The sequence below is a fragment of the Mercenaria mercenaria genome, chromosome 10 (assembly GCF_021730395.1).
Source record: "Mercenaria mercenaria strain notata chromosome 10, MADL_Memer_1, whole genome shotgun sequence".
NCBI lineage: Eukaryota > Metazoa > Mollusca > Bivalvia > Venerida > Veneridae > Mercenaria > Mercenaria mercenaria.
In genome coordinates this window covers 50,818,117-50,834,395 of record NC_069370.1, presented here as the reverse complement: position 1 = coordinate 50,834,395, position 16,279 = coordinate 50,818,117, and the positions used below count along the sequence as shown (strand labels likewise).

Sequence of the window (16,279 nt, the reverse complement as noted above, 5' to 3'; positions counted from 1 at the left end):
TCTTGCATAAGTTGCTATAGAAACTTATTCATACTCTTTATGTTGGGTACTTTGAAGGTCTTAAAATCCAAGGCTCCTAAGATCTTGATTCAGAGGTTTTAAGGAATTCAGAGCGTTTATCATACTTACCTCTTAATTTTCGAAGCTAATATTCATGAATGTTTGTTAAATAACAAAAAAAAATCTTATCAAGTGTGAAACTAGGCTACCTACTTTTTGACTTGGATAAACATAAAAGTTTGCCATTTTAATAAATAAAACAGGATGTGGCTTTCCAGAGATATTATTATGATACTGAACTATTTCAAGATACAAATTTAGTATTACATGTATGTACAGAGTCCAGAGTCCACAATTTTGAAAATATTTTTATCCATATACATAATGGTATTTAAGATTTTCCCACATGTTACATTTTGGAAAATGAAATCTTGTTGAGGGTTCAGTATAAGAGATACTCTTTAGAAATGCATCTGTATCAATCATCCCCGTATGAGATAAAACTGCAATATATCATTTCACAAAATGGATTTACTATTGCACTAAGATCACTTTCCCTAAATTATGAAACACTGTCTATTTAAAATGCTATAAAACACTGATACAAAACTAAAAAAAAAAATGGGTCGAAAAAGTTCTGGCAACATGCAAATCACAATGAAAGTCATGCATAATACGAAGAAAGTTTCATCGAGGAAAGCAAGCCAGCTTTGAGTGGAGAAGTATGTTTTATGCATCATAATATAAACATTCAGAGATTTTATGCAGTGCATTTCATTTTCGTCAGAATGTGAAGGGTGCTATTAATATAAATGAATCCTATAGAAATGTATTTCATGTAGAAACATGTGTATATTATTAACTAATAGACAGAATCACAGATGGGAATCTTGCATGCCGCCACATATTTTGTCAGGTAGAAGTTGATTAAACTGAAATTATTTAATATAATTATTAACTTTTTTTGAAAACGAAATTATATATAAAAGTTTTGAATGTGTTATTAGCTGTAAATTTTAATTAAAGCAAAAAAAAGGTAACGATTTTAAGAGTAGGTGCCTCCCTACCTCTCTGCACCAGAACTAACCCTGAAGGCAGTAAGATTTTATTTATAATAGGTGGGGGGAAGTATATTCTCTAGATGCTATCTTGATTGGCAGGTATTTTGAAAAGCTTATGTTTTCATTTAGTCAGGATTTTCTATTAAAGAATTACTGGCCAACCAGAGATAAAACTACGTGATAATCAACCTTTTAGGCTAGGGAATTATGAAATGCAAGAATATTACACCAGGTGTGGTAAGGCCGATATAAATGCAAGGTTTTAGCTTGTACTGGGATAATTGAAGTTCCAAGCATGTTTTTTTCACGATCAGTTGGTCTGAATTCAAGGAAGTAAAACACTTCATGTTTATATGAAGTTTGATAATATAACCAAATTTTAGATCAGTTATAACCAACTATAAGGTCATAGGTACCATGTATTTAGTAAAACAAATGTAGTGTTTATATAGAATATAGGCTATGGAAGATATAATTATGAAATAGTATTTAGGATTTGTATATATTTAAGACTATTTCCAAATAATAGAGCCTAATTAATGCCACTAAATTAAATTTTCTACTTAATATACTGAGTATAAAGATTAGAACAAAATTTCAGTTTTTCTCTCATAATTAATTTGTAGCCATTGTACAGTTTTATCATTTGAATACAAAATACAATAAAAAGAATTTAGAAAACGTTCTGCTGTGATTTTAAAGGGGGTCACTAAGAGTTTTATACTAGTTGGTATATTCTTCTTGATAAAAATACATAATTTTAAGGTGTTTCCGAATTTATTATTACTTTCCCTAACACCTGCATATATCTGGACAACATCATTTTGGTTTATCTTCATAGTTTAGGGATATCAGGATATCTGTATCTCAAATGCTTAATAAATCGAAATGATAAACTATCATTTTGAAGGTGTGATAAATTGGCAATAATTGGTTTAAAGATCTGTTAAAGCAGTTGTTTGATTTTCTTTGGGTTGAATGTTTGTTAGTTCTGGTATCCTATCATGTTGTGTTGTTTCAGACGTACCGAATGACGCAGTTACTGTAAAAAAAGTGTTAGGCACAAGATGCATTCCATCACAAAAATGTAATATTCATAAATAATAGTTCCGCTAGAACCAGCTGTTAATGCTCGTTTGTTACCGCTCAGTATTCTTACCTTTGAGATGCCAATCGCGCTAAGGTGATGCTTGATTTACCTATCAAAATTTATTTATCCCTGATTGAAGATTTGAGGGATGTGTCGCTATTAACTGTAATGTCACGTTTGTGTATTTTTACAACATTTGAAATCCATTTTCAAATTTTGGCAGCTTACTTTTCGAAAAGATTTGAGAAAGAGATTAAAATGATTTTTCTTCTTTTCATTTTCTGCAGTTCTGTTTAGTGTATATTTGAAACATACCAAAGATGTCAAAATAAACAGTAAGAAAGTAACATTGTTAAATGAAGTTATGATTAAAAAGTTGATACGACATTGTTAATATTATTTTGTAACCTATCTATGCTGTGGAGTACACTGGTTCAAGTTATTATTGAAATTATACAAAACTTTGAATTGCGAAACACTTCTGTCTGCTTGTGTTGCTGTTACAATGGAAAACGATATGAGATAAAAAAAAATAAAGAAGTTTGCCTGCATAAATCTTTCTATGTTATAAGACTAACAGAGACGTAAATTATCATTGGAAATTACATCAGATGATGCATAATAGGTCACGATCCTTCATTGAGTAGTTCATTTAAGAAATCAGTTTTTTTTCTCCCCTATTTAATTTGTTTACTCTATGAAAGACTACAAAATATACTCACATATTGATCACATATCTTGATCATATTGCTCAGCTTTCTGAAACTTTCTTTTGCAGAAACAGCTCAGCTATTCTTGTCCTTCTGAAACATTATCTGATATTTTGTCTCTCCTGGTATAAAATTGATTCTAAATTGATTTCCGTCTTCCCTTTCAAACCTTGGTGTTTTCTTGAAAGCCATAAAGGCAATCAATAGCATTCAGCTTTCATTTATACTGGCAATTAAGGCCCATTTTGAGCAGAAATTACATTATAGTAACAATTTTGTGTGTTTTTAGATTCTATCCTTCTGAAAGTGGTCTGCTGTAATACACCAAATAACCTCTAAAAAGAAGATTGCATATAATATTTAGACTTTTGTGCACTTGATAGCTTCCCCCCAAATAGATATACTTTTATAGTCTTCTTGTGTGAAATTTATTTAAATTTTGTAGACCAATAAATTTTGTTCACAGGGAAACATAATGTTATGTGATGTCTTTTTTTGTGATAAGCATTCCTACCATAACATAAGAATGTTCAGATTCCTAGATCACATAGATTTTGGAGATTTTTGGTGTCCAGACTTTTTAGACTTTTTAGTTTAGCATTTTCTAGATCCATTCAGAAACTCTTTTATGCCAAAAACTTGGCACAGGCATTCACGATAAAAGATGTCATGTCACTTGCAAGATTCAATTTACTCAAATCAAAGGTCAAGGTCGCATACAGAGTTATACATAATTTTTCTTGTGTTTTGTGTAACTTTTTTTACACCTGCATTTAATTGAAATAGATCAGTGCAAACATTCTGTTTCAAGTTAACTTTGTTAAGTCAGTTGACCCAGGCTCTTCAGTTGCTTTTGGTGGACTACTTTCTGTAATGACTTTAATCCCGGCACCCTCAGTCTTTTAAACTCATCTGATTTTTTGTCATCACTTGATCAGTGTAAGCGTCGGCGTTGCCTGGTTAAGTATTATGTTTAGGTCAGCTTTTCTCCTAAACTATCAAAGATATTGCTTTGAAACTTGGAACGCTTGTTCACCATCAATAGCTAACCCTGTACATCAAGAAACATAACTCTATCTTGCTTTTTGCAAGAATTATGGCCCCTTTTGGACTTAGAAAATATCAGGTTTCTTGGTTAAGTTTTATGTTTAGGTCAACTTTTCTCCTGAACTATCAAAGCTATTGCTTTGAAACTTGCAACACTTGTTCATCATCATAAGCTGACCCTGTACATCAAGAAAGGTAACTCCATCCTGATTTTTTCAAGAATTATGGCCCCTTTTGGACTTAGAAAATATCAGATTTCTTGGTTAAATTTTATGTTTAGGTCAGCTTTTCTCATAAACTATCAAAGCTATTTCTTTAAAACTTGCAACACTTGTTCACCATCATAAGCTGACCATGTACAGCAAGAAACATAACTCTGTCCTGCTTTTTGCAAGAATTATGGCCCATTTTGGACATAGAAAATACTAGATTTATAGGTTAAGTTTTATGTTTAGGCCAGCTTTTCTCCTAAACTATTCAAGCTATTGCTTTGAAACTTGCAATAGTTGTTCACCATCATGAGCTGACTCTGTACTTCAAGAAACATAACTCCATCCAGCTTTTTGCAAGAATTATGGCCCTTTTTGGACTTAGAAAATCATGGGTAGGACAATTTTTCTATTATACAAAAAAAATCAGATGAGCGTCAGCACCCGCAAGGCGGTGCTCTTGTTTATAGATATGTTCAGTCTAAATGAGTTTTCTGTTTCGTCATTGATTTGCAGTCATTTCATACAGTGAAATCAGTAAGCAAAAGTTATAAGACCTTATTAATACCTAGTGTTTCATGGTGGAGGTCTATATAAGGGAGATACTCTTTAATGCCTTTAATATTGTCAGCATAACATTTTTGAAGTTTTAGCCATAACAGCTAATTTGAACTCTGCATAAACTAGTCCCAGAGAAAATAATATTGCATTTACGTTAGACAGAAATCGAAGGTTTAGACGGAAGTCACATGTGTTTATGCTAGTTTCATTTAAATATCTATATTAGTTTTCTATGTGACATCCTGTTTGTTACATGTACAATCTGTTGTTGACGTGAAGTGTTCCGAGTTTGGTATTGATTGGGAAATGTTTATAGACTATTAAGGCTGCTGTATCTCAACATAACTGTGATCTGTATTTCTCATTACGATAGTCTTTAATTGAACTCCGAATGTCATCTGTGTCTGAAAGCATGGACACATTTAATGATTTTTGTGAAAGAAGGTAGAGCGTTACAGTATTTTATTAGGGATCGATGGTGCGTTTTCAATCACTTCTCAGTTAAAACTGATTCACCTTCAAAAACTTTCTTAATATGGATTTCAGTCTGCAAGAAACCTGTGCGGTGCTTACATTTTCAGGCCAGACTAATATGTTTTAATGAAAAGTTCAGTGTTTTATCTGTGGTGTAATTTGCAGTCTGGTGAATATCATGTCCATACAGTAATTGAGCTTGGTTTTATAGCCCATCAAGCAGCATTGATCACATACTGATTAATGGATATGAACTTACATATACTTCTCATGATCCATTCTTCAATCCATGCCTTAAAAGATGGGAGAATTATTTGATTGCAGAAGTTATTTTTTTTGTTAGTAGAAGAAGCGAACTGGTTTGAATAATATATTAATATAGAAGCACCAGTGTACTGGTTTAAAAAATATATATTAATATAGAAGCACTAGCGTACTGGTTTGAAAAATATATATTAATATAGAAGCACCAGCGTACTGGTTTGAAAAATATATATTAATATAGAAGCACCACAGTCGTAATAAATGTTTTTACTCGTGTCAATCTTTAAAAGCCTTCAAAGAATGCATTAGCATGTATATACAAGTAATATATTAATCCCCGAAAAGCAGAAAGGTCACAACTTGATTACAAGTACACTTTTGCACAAAGCCGATTTAACCTCCACTTTATAACAATGGACAGGATATTTAAGTGGACCTTCACATATAAAACAACTTGTAATACCTTAGGTCAATCATCGGAATATTGCAAAGACGTTTTAAAATATTTGTATTTATTTATTCGTTTTTGATAAAGTTAATATAGTAGTCCTTCCCTTACGAAAATGAAATATGGAAACAAGCTGGCATTAAGCTGCAAGGTAGCTGTCAATGATCTGGCAACAGTCTGTCAAAAAAAAAAAGGTAACTGGAAATAATCTGACTCCTATATGGGAACAAACTTCCAAGAAAAAAATTTTAGCTGAAAATAATATGGACACTATTTCCATATTATTTCCAGTTTCTGGGAATAATCTGCAAACTAAATGACAATAAACTGGCTCATAACAATCAGCATGTAAACACACTGACAATATTGTCAGCTTGTTTCCAGTGTCTGGAAGAAATCTGGCAGGAAAATGGCAAGAAACTGGAAATAAAAAACATAATTTCTATAATCGAATTGAATGAGTACTGAGATACCAGCTTGCATACAAAAACTTAAGCAAAAAATGCTATGTGGAAAAAGGGGCTTAATTTTGGAAAAAAGTATAGTTATGGGACCTGCTTAGTACATGTCAGGTCATGACATTGAACAAGTGTGTAATTAGTTTCAATCTATAATTTTGTAAAAAAAACAAAACATAGGGGCATGTCCAATAACTTCTATTCTTTGAATAATCGAGATAAAAATTACATAAGTGACAATATTGTATGGATTGGCTGTCTGTCTGACAGTACATTGGATATAAATTTACTCAGAGCAGATTCTGACAATGCACTGGCTACACAATGGCAATACACTGGCAATATACCCATTTTAGCAATTTTCACAGCAAAACAAATATTACAAGACACCTTATCAAAATGGCCAAGTGTTGCATTTTTCCCTCCAAAACTATTTTCAGTTTTCAATAGTTTTCCAGCACTGATGGGCACATTGTAAAGGTACTTTTTCATCATTTTACAGTTACTTGTTTTCATTGTAACACAGATTCTGTCCGCAACAAGTATTTTTGCTAAACAGATACAGAAATTTTAAAAGTCATGTATTTTCGCTACCCTGTAAAATTAAACTTGCAGATTTACCATAATCTTTGTCAAATTTCCTTTGGTTTCAATATTATATTATTGATAACTGAAATATTGCAAATCTGAATTTGTATTAAAATTGAGTCACAAGCAAATGAAGGTTTTAAGTCACATTAAAATTCATATTAAACATTAATAAGGATAAATAGAAAAAAATATATACTGACACTAAACTGGAAACAAACTTCCCATACACTGACAATGCTATGACAATACAATGGTAATAAAGACAATTTTCCTAGGGGGAAATAAAAAAATTAGTAACACTGAGTAGTAAGCGATATATTGGGATACTTGTCCATCTTTAGCTCAGTAGGTAGAGCGTCGATCTACGGATCATGGGGTCGCGAGTTCGATCTTAGGACTGGGCTTATGTTCTCCGTGACTATTTCATAAATGACATTGTGTCTGAAATCATTAGTCATACACCTCTGATTCATGTGGGGAAGTTGGCAGTTACTTACAGAGAACAGGTTTATACTGGTACAGAATTCAGGAACACTGGTTAGGTTAACTGCCCCCTGTTACATGACTGAAATACTGTTGAAAAACAGCATTAAACCCAAAACAAACAAACAAAACTAGTCCATCTGCCACACTAATGTATACCCGCTGTTACATGACTGAAATACTGTTGAAAAACGGCGTTAAAACCCAAAACAAAAAAAACACTAATGTATAAGTGCTCATAACTTTGTACTGCATAAAGGAATTTAGTTAAAACTTTAAATAATGATTCCAGTTTGCTAAAGTGTTTCTCTTGTCCATGTAAGAGAGCCTGGCATGTTGTGACTGACTATAAACTGACAATACAATGACAACACACTGGCAATATGCCAGTGTGTTGTCAGAAAAATATTTCCAGTTGACTGGCTGTGCACTGACAATACAGGAAACAGACTGGAAAGTCCAAAAGCCGCTTGTTGTCAGTTGTGTATCCAGTGTGTTGCCAGATTGACATTGCATACCAGTTTGTTGCCAGATTGTTGTCAGTGTTTATTTCCAGATACCTCTATATAATTTAGCTCCTTCAAATAGTTTTATATGAAAAATCAATGAAATTTTGTTAAAACGTCATTACAAACATCACTGACAACAAACTGTATATAAACTGACAGCAGACTGGAAGTTAAATTTTACAGCTGGTTTTCAGATCTGGAAATTAGCTGACAAGCACATGGACACATGATGGTTATTAAGTGGCAACACACTGGATCAGTTTATTGTCAGCTCTGGAAATAGGCTGGCAAGTAACTGGATTTTAGAGTATTATTGACTGGAAACACACTGGACATAAACTGACCACACACTGACAATAGGGAAGGTTTTTCATAAGGGTTCCCTTTGATATTTAGAAACATTAGTTTCTTGTCGCAAGAAAAATTTATGATGATCTTTGACTGTGTTTCAGTATCTTGGCATTATTATAAAAATAAGGGACCTTTGTGGCCAAGTGATACATGGCCGCTGGCCTAAATCATATGCCCTTCACTGATATGGGTTAGAGCCTTGCTCAGGGTGTTGAATTGTTCTTGTGAGGAAGCCGTCCAGTTGTTTCACGGAAAGTCGGTGGTTCTACCCTCTGGTGATACGATAATGCAAACAGGGGCACCTGGGGTCTTCCTTCACCATCAAAAGCTGGAAAGTTGCTTATGACCTAATTAATTGTGTCAGTTTGCTTTTAAACCCAACAAAAGAAAATGAGCGTAAAATAGATTTGCCGGTACAAAATAGCAGATTGATAAAACTGTTCTGCATTTCTTTAATACAGTATGCATGAAAGAAGCAAAGTTCTGTAAAATATGGTAAATTAATTGCTCGTTGCACATTCTGTTTCGAATTAAATGTATTGAAGCTTTCTAATTTATTACAGCGAAATAGCAGTTCTGCATAAAACATAGCATTAAGAATGGAAATCATTGATAATAAAAATCCATGAGTTTTTCGCAGATTTGATCAATAACTATATAAGAAAATGCTCTCCATTACGTAATGATCAATATAGCAAAATTACGAAAAGAATAGAAACGATGACAGATCAAAGATCAATAAGTTATGACATTTAAGTTTTAATCACCGTTTAAATTGTTAAACTGTTACAATTTGTAACACAAGTATTCCCCTTTCAAAAGGAATTGCGACCGAAGATCATTAAATATTCAATGCGATAGAATAGACCGTTTTTCCGATTGATTGAGTAAGACTTGGGAATTGTGATACACACGTGTAGATTGTCATCGACCTGTCAGTACAGGGATAAATTCAATGTAGCTATGTTTTATAATACCATTGTGAATCGTAATGAAAATTAGTAAATGCAAAATCTCTGCATTTTCATGCAATGCAAATATTAAACTGTAAAACATGTGTTGTATCTTTGAAGAAATTACTTATTAACTATTTTTTTTTTTACTGAAAACTCTCTTTTGAATGTATAAATCATCATTGTAGCATTATGTCTTGTCATTTTAACAAAAAATTTTCATGGTGTCATGAAAACCTGTGCTAAATGAATACTGTTTACTTCTCTAGTAGCATTCTCAGTATATGCAGGATGGGGTGATTTTCTTGGATGACACGTAAACAAGTCTGGCCATGACATTGAGGTTGGCTGTCTTGTTTTGATTCTTGGAGCTGCGGACCTTTGAATTTTACATTATTTCTCAGTACATTTGTATTATAAGACAAAATTTGCACGAAACTTTGCCAAATTTCTTTGCACAGTGCACTCAGCTAGTTGTTTGTTGAAGTATTGGTATTGATATAAAATAATTTTCAATTTTCCCGGTTGAGAGATGTAGTTCATAGCCAGGCAGTCATGCCAGGGCACTCAGTTTACAAGAATCTAACAGGGACCAAAAACAGCGATAGTGCATTGGATCAGAATATACCAGAGACTTCCTGTGTTCTGCAGATCTATGTCAAGGAGTATTCATACATTTGATTGACATTTTACTGAAGTCTTTGATGCACCTTGGAAAAATGGAGGTGATTTGGGTATGGAAAGGGCAGGGATGTGTGCCTGCATTGTGTTGAAGTTTGTTCTATTGTTTGTGAGTGTGTCTTTTGCTTGGAAATAATGCACACTACATGGTCTTTTTCTGTCACTTTTTTAGACTGATTCCACAGATAATGCCTGAAATCATGTTGAAGACATGATAATTACAAAAAAAAATGTGTTACAAGATGCTTTTGTTTGTGTATTGCAAGAAATACACCTGTATTTCCTCTGAAGCTACTATATTACATAATTTAGAGTGGTACTAGTTGTTGAAGCAGGTTTGGTGGTGTAAATGTCGAAACATGCTGGAACCCTTCCAGGAAATTGTCAGACTGTGTACATCACCTGACAGGCTGGTTTCCGTCTTCTGCTCAGAGGTGTTGGAGACTGCAAAATGTTGTCACTCAAAACTTTTAATGTATGGCAGAAGTCCTGTTCTTTGCCTGCTTATCACAGTTCAGAAAAGAAAACTTTTCTAGCTAAATAATTAATTTGGACGTAGAAAATGCTAGAAAAGAGGTCAGTAGGCTTAGTTGACTTGTATTGTACCATAAATATCTAGGCCCCTTCTAGTTGGTGCAAAGTAGGTTTATTTTGAAATGTTGCAGTAATCTAATAATAGAATTATTTCTTGGGTGCCTTACTTATTTTGTTTTGTCAGATATTTTATCTTGTTCAGCTAAGAGCCTGAGTGAGTACAAACCTTTTTTCAGACAAGTATACAATGTACCTGGCAAAGACTTTACATTACAATAATTATGTGTTTGCTGTGTATTCTTTCTTGAATAAGTTGTCCTTGGAAATAATATGAGTGGGCAGATGCTTCAGTTTGCAAAAAATATCATGTCATTTGGTTTGGCTTCTGTCATTATGATTTTCTTGAACGGTAACTAATAAAAATATAAACAAAGTTGTTTTTATAGTAGGTTAACAACTGCCAAAGTTTATCTAAATTTGAATTTATAAGTAAAATGGAACACACAACCCGCATGGAGCCGGTTTATTACTTAACCTTTAGCATGCTAGATAAATTGTCGTCTGCTGGAAATGTCGTCTGCTAAAATTGTAAAGTTCATTCAATTTGCTCCAAAATTGGAAGAAATATTGTCAGAGTAGCAAACAGCTTGGAACCTGATCAGACACCGATTTAATCGGCGTCTGATCTGGTTCCAAGCTGTTTGCAAAGGCTGTTAAATTTGCCTGCAGCAGGCTAAGGGTTAAACAAAGTAACTTTAAATTTGTTTGTACTTCAGGTGAGATGGTTTCGATACTAGGAGAAGAAACTATGATCAATGAAGAATTTTATTGTATTTTTTTTAATTCCAAATAGAGATATAATACCCAGTGTTTATCGTATGTGTAAAGTTCTTAAGGTGTTCTCTAGTGTTTACCAAAATTGATAAAATGAATTGATGAAGGGTTACAATAAATTGCAAAATGACATTTCATTATATTTAAACTAAACCTGGTTGAAGAAGAGCTTTTCAAATTTTATTACTCCTAAAGTAACCTATCACACCTGTGGCGATGAACTGGACATTATTGCATAGAACAACAATTTATCCAAATATTTCCTTAAGGCTATTTAAGATAAACGATCAAGTTGGAAAATTAAATAAAAATAATTGTACAGAGTGTCTAGTTACATGTAAAGAATTTCTCTCCTTTGATGACGGAACATAAACAAGAGAAATATGGTGTCCATTTTAGGTCAGTAAGATTATGTAAACCAAACACTATTTGAGTTAAATCACCTGTTATGGACACAATTTGACACATTTTCGTACAAACTTTCATATTTCATGTTTTTTTTCATTCCACTCTATTTTAAACTGTATTTTTTTAATTTTTTGCTACATTACAAGAAACATGGCCAGATACTGAGTATTTCAACTTCATTGATGTTAACTGACTCAGTTTACTATCAGTTTGTTTCTTTAATTTCTAGATTAATTTTGATTAATGTAGAATTTCTTTAGTATTTAAACTAATGATCTTTTTCTAGATTTCAGGATTTTTGCTGTACATGTTTTGAAGTAAACTTTCAGGGCTTGTGGACTAAGTTTGGTATTTGGGAAACAGACTGGTTTTAGTGTTGTCACTAAGGTAAGACTCTGTCTTTCACAGATTTATCAGCTGTTCACACAAACTTTTGACTCTGGTGTCTTAATTATATTCATTATTGAGGACAAGTTATATTTTAAGACTCCTTTAGTATATTGGTTTTGTCAGCTTTTGAGTTTTTCAGCACAGTTTCAGCACACTTCATTCAGTCTCTATATGCATCAGAGTGTTGCCATTGGTTATTTTTAAAACTGTGCTCAGAAACGAGGTATAACATACAGGCCCTCAAATTATAAAACTTGAATTTTGAGACCAGTCTTGGAATACAATCTTTCCATTGGTTTGTTTGAAAATTTATACTCTGACACAATCTGAGACTGATTTTGGATTTTAAGTTTTATAACCTTTGGCCCAGATGTTTTGACACTGATGTCCTTCCTCAGTCAAGGTAATGCCCAAGTTCTTCCACAGCAGTTTGAATTTTCACTCATTATTGTTATTGGGGGTGGGGGTGGGGGAGCTGTTTCCTCATTTATAAGTTCTTTCTGTTGGAGTATAGGATATGCTTTTATGAAAGATTTGTATTGACTTGTTCAGAGGTCATGGTTTATTGCTACTAAGTGCTCCGGAGTTGTGAAAGAGATGCTTTTTTGGCAAGCTAATTACATAGTTTGGAAAGTCTTGTTAAATGATGTCAGCTATTGTTTTTTTTCTGCAGATCATGGTGGGTCTGTAACTGCCACTTTTATTTAACCTCTTCTGCTAATGTCTTTTGAGGTGGTTGGGGGGCTTAGTCCATCCCTCAGAAATTGTGTCTGGCATATCTCAAAAGTCATCAATCATTTCAGGATTGTCATTCAGCATGTGGAGTTGTGCACCTGATATTTAATTGGGATTTCACAGAGCCACTCTTGACTTGGTCAAAATATGCATGAAAAGGGCCTAAAAGTTTGTGTGGCCTGTGTCTCAAGTATTTGACAAATTGTGAAACATTATAGGGTGTGAAGTTAGGCACCAGGTGTTTTGTTTGGGATTCAGCTTATGCTAGACCAGAGTTATGGTCCTTAATCGTGAAAATACAGGTTAAGTGCTTAAAAGTTTATGATGTTTATATTCCCAACAATAAACATACTTATGTTAACATACAAATTTACATATAAAATTGATAGAATTGAAGAAAAAGACAAGATGTAGTGTTCTCCTTATGGTCATCATTTTGAAGAAGGCCCAAGAAGTAATCATTTGAATTTGGTCCCGACAGAAAGATTTTCTGTTGTATTTAAGAGAACTGGTGAAGAAATCTATGAGAACTGGTAGGTTATCTCTTGACTGCTGCTTTACATAACTGAAATCTTGTTGAAAATTAGCTTTTTAAATGTGACAAAAAATTTGAAGGAGGCAAAAATACCAGATAAACAACGCATGCTGAATTTATTGCTTACAGAAAATCAATGTTTTGTTTCTAAAGCTATATAAATCTTGGAGATATTTTGAGAACTTTTTCTCAGGTATAATTAAGAATAATAGACAGTTGATTGAAACTTTTTTTGTTCCAGACTTACTTCCAAGTGTGCCCTCCCCCATCATTACAGACATTTAAATTGTAATAACTGCGTTTGATTGTAAAATCTGCACAGCATTTGCGCTCTGTGCCAAAATTCCGAGAGGGTTGAATGTCTCTTATTTATGCAAAGGATTAGGTATTTCTATTTCATTTGAAATACTTTTTGATTGAGTCTTTACAATAAATGGTTAGTTAATGGATAGATTTTGGTCTCTGTTGAAATTTCGTTTTAGTGGTTACAATAATAATGTGTTCGTGTCTAAATAGACGTTACAGTAATAGAGAAAATCATTCCGTAAGAGATAATGTTATCTTGTATAGTTGTAACAATATTTTCTCCACAGCGTTTTGTGAATAAAGGATTAATCACGAAATCTAAAAATCTATGCCACACTGCATAAAACAACTTTGGAGAGATGTTTTGTATCCTTTAGCTTGAAAATAAGTCCCTCGAGTTCTTTCTGTTATGTCTTTCTTTCTAAATATTCGTTAAATTAGCGAAAACACCAGATCTAAAGTATTCAACGCTAATTTTGAAAGTTTGTATTTGCCAAGTTTTGATAATCTGTGTGATAAAAGAAATGGTTTCCACATTTTTTTGCAGAATTCGCAATTGAGGTTAACATTTGAAAAGATGGAAAATGATTAAACGTAAGTTTTAGGCCTTGTTTTGATACTATTTTTGGAATGGCCTTGTTGGTCTAATGAACAGGTGCATGAACACGCAGGAAGGCATCTACATCTCTTTTGGGTGGCAGACATATGTGGCTCACATCAACTTCAACCTTTACCCTGCTAAATTGGATTGGTCCATTATTCAACTATGGCAGTTCCACTTGTGCAGACCACAGATATGCAGGCTGATATTGGTCTGCACTGGTCACAAATGGTCTGCACTGCATGATGATCACAAAGGCAGAATCACTTGGCAGCCAGCAGGCTAAAGGTTAGATAAAACACAAAAATGTTTGTATATAGTTGACTGAACATCAAACAGTTGTGTTCCCAGGCCCTCGCATAATGAGGTGTCTTCTTAAAAAAAATTCAGGGGAGTTTAAAATCACTGAAATTCAAAAATCTTTATCAAATTTTTCCATGTTTTAATCAAGCATGTCATTTATGATTATGTCAATGAAGATTTAGTTGATTGAAGTTGATTCTTGATTAGGACTGAAAGATTGGTTGTGCTAAGCAGGTTATTTTTGTGGAATACTTGTGGAATAATTATGGACTCTTGGGGTTTTGATGGATTAATTGTTTGATTCTCTCTGGAAACATGTAAATCTGAGGTTTAGCCAGTCATATTCTGTCAATGAAATGCCTCCCAAATGACTGGTGTGTGAAAATATAACCTCTACAGGGAGCACACTGATTACCAGTGATCACTTATATTTGTTTTTTTTTTTCATAGAGTCTGTTCATTAATAGATTTAAGCGTCACTATGATACCTATTGATCATGATGCAGAGAAATTCTTTATTTGAAAACTTGACATGAATTTCCTGGTTTTACTGGTCATGATTGCAATATTATTAAGACGAATATCATGTTAAGGTGGTTGATTCTCCATTAAGTGGTCTTTGGTTCAAGCTATGCATCGAAAGGTCAGCTTCCATTGTACAGCTTCAATTGTACTAGTACATTTTACCATTTTACCTTTTGAAATTTACATTATGGTTATTGATTTGAAGGGGGTGGTTGGGGCTCCTTTGCCGAGTAGTGAAGACTGACTTCAAATCACTTGCCTCTCACTGCTGTAGGTTTGGGCCTCGCTCGAGGTGTTCAATTCTTCATGTGAGGAAGCCATCCAGCTCGCTTACGGAAGGTCGGTGGTTCTACTCAGGTGCCTGCCTGTTATGAGATAATGCAAAGAGGGGCACCTGGGGTCTTCCTTCACCATCAAAAGCTGGAAAGTTGCCATATCAGCTATAATTTGTGTCAGTGTGATGTTAAATTTAATTTGAATCTTTGTTATTTGATTGAAGGAATTTATTGCCATGTTTTTTGTCAAGCTGTTGTAGGTCACAGCTCGACGTAGTTGTCACAATGGCGATTTTGTGTATGTGCAGGCATCTGCTTCCGTGTGTGCGTACATCCAGATTTGTTTGTCTGGACCATAACTTTGACATGCATGGAGCAATCTTGTTTATATTTGACATGAATATATATATTTTGCATGCCATATTTTGGCATGTAAACCTCAGTGAAATGGAGTGTCATGCGCAAACCCCATGTGCCTATCTCAAAGGTCAAGGTCACAGTTGGAGGTCAAATGTCATGTCAGATCTTGTCCAGCCCATAACTTTGACACGAGGATGATCTTGTTTATATTCGGCATGAATGTTTAACTAAATGAGACGAGTGTCATGTGCAAACCTCAGGTTCCTATCTCAAAGGTCAAGGTCACAGTTAGGGGCTCAACATGTTGCCATTGCCCCTGGGTATCTAGTCTACTGTAGGGTACAAGAGTGGTAAAGAAAGGTAATAATATGCCAGTGTTTCAGATTCAGTCTTTTATATATTATCAACATTTTACCATGTCTGTTGTAGTTTCTTGCAGTAAAGAGGGACATACTTCTTGATAGTATTGAATGGAACCATAATAGAAACTATGTGGTGTTCTTCCAGGAACTTAAAACAATAAACAAACAGAAGAGAGTGGCTTTGATGTGATAGTTTTAGGAGTTTTGTTTTTATCACATGA

General features: G+C 33.8%; 1 protein-coding gene across 9 annotated transcripts in view; it reads left to right on the top strand.

Moving 5' to 3' along the window:
• Positions 1 to 16,279, top strand: part of LOC123561596 (poly(rC)-binding protein 3-like) — a 192,630-nt gene that overhangs the window by 3,462 nt on the left and 172,889 nt on the right. Inside the window, exon 1 of one of the 9 annotated variants that reach the window (XM_045354064.2) lies at positions 12,032 to 12,053. The exons of the other annotated variants lie outside the window; for them this stretch is intronic. The gene's annotated coding sequence lies outside the window, so the exon portion shown is untranslated. Of the gene's footprint in view, positions 1 to 12,031; positions 12,054 to 16,279 lie in introns of those variants that run through there. 9 annotated transcript variants of the gene reach the window in all.